At 40.0% G+C, this 6,909-nt stretch overlaps 1 pseudogene; it reads left to right on the top strand.

The window, feature by feature from the left end:
* The first annotated feature begins 4,685 nt into the window (after positions 1-4,685).
* LOC112757535 (DEAD-box ATP-dependent RNA helicase 47A-like) lies at positions 4,686-6,552 on the top strand (annotated as a pseudogene).
* The last annotated feature ends 357 nt before the right edge of the window (positions 6,553-6,909 follow it).

Below are 6,909 nucleotides of genomic sequence, written 5' to 3'. Positions count from 1 at the left end.
TGGGCGTGGCACGCCAAGGCCAGGCGTGGCACACCAACTACAATTTCCAGAAAGGAGGTTTTGATGAATTACAATGGGCATGGCACGCCAAGGCTAGGCATGGCACACCGGTTATCTTTTTCAGAGAAGGAACTCCAAGCTTTACTATAGGCGTGGCACGCCACTGCTGGGTGTGGCACGCCAGGCATTCTGGCCAGGAAGGGATCTTTGAAGACTTGCAAGGGGCGTGGCATGCCAAACTGGGCGTGGCATGCCAACCTTATCCTCCACAATGGGTGTGGCACACCAGTTCAACTAAACAGAGGAGAATGGAAGAAGCAACACTATGGGTGTGCCACTTGAGTCCTGGGCGTGGCACGCCAAGCTTGAGTATCCATACCAACTTCAATGGGCATGCCACTTAGTACTTTGGGCGTGGCACGCCTAGCTTGAGAGTTCAATCATCAACAAAGGCATGCCACTTGAACCCAAGGCGTGGCACGCCAGTTTATCTAACCAGAAAGGGTGCATGAAGCTCCAACAAGGGCGTTGCATGCTAGTTCAAACTTTCAGAGAAGAAGGGACAAGGCTTCATCGAAGGCGTGCCACTTGAGACTTTAGGCGTGGCATGCCAAGTCAAAGTGTCAATGGGCGTGCTACTTGGTATTTGGGGCGTGGCACGCCAACCTTATTCGTATCATGGGCGTGCCACTTGAGTCTTGGGCGTGGCACGCCAGTTTACTGGACCAGAGAGGACTGATCATGCACTATAAGGGGTGTGCCACGCCAGACCTGGGCATGGCACGTTGGTTCAACCCACCAGAGAAGAATGTGCATGTGCCAACAAAGAGCGTGGCACGCCAGACACAGGCGTGGCACGCCAGTTCAACATTTCAACGAAGAGGATGAAGACCTTATTGAAGGCGTGGCACGCCAGACCTGGGCGCGGCACACCAGTACAAGTGACCAGAGAGGAAGATTGACGAGCTTAATTAGGGCGTGGCACACCACTATAGGGCATGGCACGCCAGTTCAATAGACCAGAAGAGAAGAATGAGGACTTTGCTGAAGGCGTGGCACGCTAGTTCCGGGTGTGCCACGCTAGTTCAATTTACCAGAGAGGAAGAAGGAAGACATCACTGTGGGCGTGCCACTTGAGTTATGGGCGTGGCACGCCAAGCCAGCTGGACAAAGGGGGCGTGCCACTCACACGCCGCTCACACGCCAGGCACATGTTTCAATTTAATAATTTTTCTCTTTAATTTTCAATTGTAATTTTCTTTTCTTTTTGTAATTTTCATTTCTAGTAATAGGAGTAGTATAAATACCCCTTAAGAGGACTAAAAAGTTGGTTAGTTAGTTAGTTTGGAACTTTTACACTTACTTCACTTCATCTTCTTCCATCTCTTATACTTTTCTCTAAGCTATAAGTAGCTAAACTCCCTCTCATTGGGAGAGAGAGCTCTGTTGTACTTGATGGATTAATGATAGTGATTTCTTCTTCTCTTCATCTCTCTTTGATTTGCTAGAAGGAATTTTGTTCTTCAAGTTTAGCATTCAATCATCTTGGAAAAGAGGTTGAATGCAAATTGGGTTTCATGGGAACTTTGAAAAAGGAAACATGAAACCATGCTTGGAATATCTTCTCACACTTGAGTAGATCTGGGTTTTGGGATTGGATATGGTGACATAAAATCTACCCACTACTTGGATCTGTGAGGATGTGTGGTATAATCAGGGACTAAGTTTATCTCTCTTCATGAGCAATTAGACCAAAGAATTGGCTGATTACCAAGATTTGAGAGATTGAATCACCAAGGAATTGGGGTTCAATCAATCATAATTGCCAAGAGGTCAATGAGTTGTATGATTGAAGATGAGATGATCTAGATTTGATCCAAAGAGAGCAACATCTCCTAATCCCAATGAATTTCCCCTATTCTTATCTTCCCTATTCTTTATAGCTTTCTTTAATTTCTGCTATCAACCCACTCCCCATTTACAATTCAGTCTTTTATGTTTCATTACTTTACATTCTTGTCATTTACATTCCTGCACTTTATTGCTTTCTTTTATCTTTAAGTCATTTACAATTCTGCTGTTTAGAATTCTGCACTCACAATTATTCTTGATTAGCTTGACTAAATCACCCAGTAACTAAAATTGTTCAATTAATCAATCTCTGTGGGATTCGACCTCACTCATAGTGAGTTATTACTTGACGACGAGTTGGTACACTTGCCAAAGACGGATTCATTGTAGTGATATAGTGAATTTCCAGTCATCACTAGCATTTAAACCTAACATCATATTCCGTGCATTTAAACAAATTCTAACCTATGTTAATAACCTTAATTAATAACTAAATCAATAACATCCAATTTAACGTGTACCTAACATTATATCTTAACATTTAAACCGATCTTCACATGTACTGCATACTACCTACGTAAAACTACCCTACTTAGGGAGCAACATCTATGCAAAAACATAACCATAAAAGAGAAAACAATACTAACCTCAAAGTCCTCTGCGCCTGCAATGTGCCAAGTCATGTTGAGTCTGTTAATGTCTCCATCATGGTTATTAGCACATGCCATATTCTTCGAGTAACTCAAAAATATGATTAAAAAGGATTAAAGGTGGGAGAAAACAACAACAACAACAACAAAGCCTTGTCCTACTAGGTGGAGTCAGCTACATAAATAAATAAAAAATCAAAGGATAAAAAGTGATGCTGTGGACGAGATACATATAGGCCTCCACTCCACTTATCTCGTTTATAGTGTAAATGAAATAAGTTAACACGTATCTCGTTTACACTGTAAACGAGATAAGTCCGTTACACAATACATGTATAAACGTGATACGACCACGTCTTCTCTAGCAATATCTTGTTTATAGTGTAAACGAGATACGTGTTAACTTATTTCGTTTATACTATAAACGAGATAAGTGATGTGATGCTTTTTGGTAAAAATAGTGGTAAATACATATTTTGGTAATTAATATGTTTATTTTATTTATTTAAAAAAGAATCCTAAGGATAATCCAAGCCGAAAATTGAAAAACAGAGGCAGGGGATTCTGAACTTCGATAATCTACTCTCCATATATCCCATTTTTTCCCAACAAGCCACTAAGTGGAAGAATCATCCTCACACACTCAAGTCTCACACAACGTCCACCATTCACAACGCCTCAAGCTCCTGCTCCGCCGTTCGCGATTAAATGCGCTTAGAGCTCCGTGGTTTGCGTTTCACCGCGCCTCGAGCTTCGCCGTCCACGATTCACTGCGCTTCAAGCTCCACGGTCTCTTGGTCTCATGAGTTCTGCCACCGTCGAGTCTCTCCGTCTCTAGCATTGTCACCTTCATCTTGCCAACTTTGCAGCTGACCCGTCGTCCTCTTCTTCGAGCTCTATTTTTTCGACGTCCTCTTTTCCAGCCCTCCCATTCGAGGTACCATTTTCTGCTTTCACATGCTTTGTTTTTTTTCCCCAGTGAGCTCTAATAATAGTTCTTCGGACAGTGCTGATATTTGTTCCTTCCGGCAATTATTAATTTAGATTTTTTTGTTCCCTTGTTTAATTTAATTTCAGTGTCGATAGAAGTTAAAAGCATAAAATTTTGTTCCAATTTGAAAGTTCAACAATGTTATGAATGACTATGCTATGTTCTATGTCATTAGATTTATGTTTTTATTGAGACTTATGTTATTATTGATGGATAGAATTGTTATGTATGCTAGATTATTGATGGGATTGTTATAAATTTATGTTTTCCTTTTTGAGGTGCAGTATTTGAATATTTTGTTTGCATGTGCTTTTAAATTTATGTTTTCAATCTAATGGTTCTTACTTCAGCAGATTCAGTAACGTTATATTATGTATTACATTCCTCTACTGCGTTGTGATGTACCTACTGACATTTAGACAGTGCATATTCTTTGGTTTTGTTGTTCCTTTTTCTTTCCTTTTATTTCCAAACACCAAAAGAATATATTACATATTACATATTACATATTCAGATTGATTTAGTTTCTCATACTTTGGATATCGTAGTTAGATTTTTGGTAAGTTATCCTTGTTAAAGTTTCTGACATAATCTTTGAAGTTCAGTGTTTTCTTGCCATTCATGGTTTCTGAAAGAAAAACAAATAAGTAATGGAAGAAAAGGAAGGTACTGCATTGTTGTTTTGGGCCATTACAGTGACTTTGTTCTATTTTAATCATGCTTGCTTGGCCCAAATAAAAAAATAAATAAATAACAAGGGGCATGTACTGTCTTATTTTTAGTTTAAGACACATATTTACTAATAACTTGGGGTGGGAGAATTTGATAATAAAAACTAATGAGGGCTTCAGACACATAGAGGGAGGAAGAGGGAGAGAGGAACGACAGCTCCATGATTCATTCATGTAGAACTATCGGTGACACACCAACAGCATCCTCATGTTCAAAATCAGAGACAATCTTTTATGTATACCGAATATATGTTGTGACTGTTTGTATGATAATGAAGTAATTATGTGTGATAATGGTGATGCTTGGGTAAATGAAAAATTTATGATGCATAAAAAATAGGTTTTAACTTATAAGAAAGAAGGGATGGTTTGGGTTCTTTTTCTCAAAAATATTTTACCCTTTTGATGAATGAATCACTTCTTTTTATAGCTAACGTTTACATCAATGATGCCAGCTTTGATGCCATCTAGGTTTTTTCTTCTTGTTGGAGAGTCATTTCCCATTAGAAGAGCATTGGCTACTCATAAAAATGCTTCTTCTTTGTTGCACATAAGTATTCATTGTATGAGCCAAGTGGAACCACCCAATCATGGTTCCTTAACCCTCTCAAGTGTTAGTTTTCAAAGTGAGGTTGATAAACCAATTAACAAAGGTGGCAAGTCTAGCAGTAAGGTAAAGCCATTGTTGGGTTCATCCCCTGGGTCCCTTAAGAGCAAAGGCATAGGGAAACATATTGGTTCCAGTAAGAAGAAGAAAGCGTTTGGGATTGTTGAGCGGAAGAAACAACAAATCAACGCTGCTCCATTTGCAGTAAAATCATTCACTGAACTTGGGTTGCCCCTTGTTCTGATTGAGAGACTGGAGAAAGAGGGGATCAGTGTTCCAACTGAAGTTCAGTCTGCAGCTGTTCCTACCATTCTGCAGAACCATGATGTCATAATTCAGTCTTACACGGGTTCGGGGAAGACATTGGCTTATCTTCTTCCTATACTATCATCTATTGTTCCACTGATGAACAAAGTTTCCAAGAGTTCCAGTGATGGTGATTCTGGTGGGAAAATAGGAATAGAAGCAGTGGTTGTTGCTCTCTCAAGGGAGCTAGGGATGCAGATAGTGAGGGAGTTTAAGAAGATACTAGGAGTGGAGAACAAGAAAGTGGTTCAATAGCTTGTAGGAGGTGCAAACCAAACCAGGCAGGAAGAAGCTCTCAAGAAGAATAAACCTGCCATTGTTGTTGGCACACCTGGTAGGATAGCGGAACTTAGTGCAGCAGGGAAGCTTTGGACACATGGCTGTCGTTATTTGGTATTGGATGAAGTTGATGAGCTCTTGTCATTCAATTTTCGGGAGGACATGCACCAGATATTGGAGCATGTAGGCAGGAGATCATGTGCAGACCAGATCCAAATGTTAAAAGGACTGGGCGTCAATTAATTATGGTGTCTGCAACTCTGCCGTTTTCTGTTGTAAGAGCAGCGAGAAGCTGGGGATGTGATCCACTTCTTGTCCAAGCTAAGTAAGTTATCCCGCTTGATACTGTTTCGCCTTCGAGCCATATCAATTTGTCAAGGCCTTTAGTCGGTTCTACTCCAGACCCAACTAAGCCATCTCAGGCATCAGTAAAGAGTTTGCCTCTGGCTTTGAAACACTATTACTGTGTAGCGAGGTTATAGCACAAGGTCGATACCATGAGAAAGTGTATTCATGCCCTGGATGCAAAAGTTGTAATAGCTTTCTAGAACAACACTAAGCAACTAAAGGATGTCGTCTTCAAGCTGGAGGCCTGTAGAATGAAAGCGACAGAGTTGCATGGGGATCTTGGGAAGCTTACTAGGTCATCAAGTTTGAAGAAATTCAAGAATGGCGAGGTGAGAGTTCTTGTGACAAATGAATTATCAGCTAGAGGTTTGGATGTGGCAGAATGTGATCTCATGGTTAATTTGGACTTACCTACGGATTCAACTCACTATGCACACCGAGCAGGCCGAATTGGTCGGCTTGGTAGGGATGGTACAGTGCTAACCATATGTGAAGAGTACGAAGTTTTTATTGTGAAGAAAATGGAGAAGCAGCTTGGAGTAACTATGGCGTTCTGCAATTTTGTTGAGGGAAAGATGCTTGTCAAGCAAGAAGAGAAAGCACTCAGCACTTCAAGAAAATGAGGTTTAGTTGAGGTTTACAAAGCTATACTCTAGGTTTTAGCTCTTGCATGTTTTCAAGAATAGACAACTTCTACTTGCAAGTGCATACTCTAAAACAAAAACTCACCTTATAATTTATGTTGTAAGTCAAGCATGTCATCAACTATAGTTGACAGAGTCCCCTTCATTAGCATCTTTCTTTTTCCTCATATCTGATTGTTGTTATCAAGTTCTTATAATGTTTTAAATCTGAATTCAGTTTTTCTTTCTCTTTTTCTCAACTTATTATCACTTTCTGTGACGTCCAAGTAATTCAGTATGAAATTTGCTGCTGCAGAAGTTTCTGGTTTAGAACTTGGAGAATAGGATATTCATTTTTGAACCTCTATGTTTCTCCATTTAAAAAAAAAGTTGAATTTCCATGGTAGTATACAACTTTGCGCAATGTTTAACTAGAAAATTTTCACTTGGTAAAGTTTCCTCCTAGAGCCTAGTCTTCTGTCTTCCGAGGTTGCAATTTCAACTTATATTTTCTAGCTCTAAA

The sequence above is a fragment of the Arachis hypogaea genome, chromosome 16 (genome assembly GCF_003086295.3).
Source record: "Arachis hypogaea cultivar Tifrunner chromosome 16, arahy.Tifrunner.gnm2.J5K5, whole genome shotgun sequence".
NCBI classification, from domain to species: Eukaryota; Viridiplantae; Streptophyta; class Magnoliopsida; order Fabales; family Fabaceae; genus Arachis; species Arachis hypogaea.
This window is presented reverse-complemented; position numbering and strand designations above follow the sequence as displayed.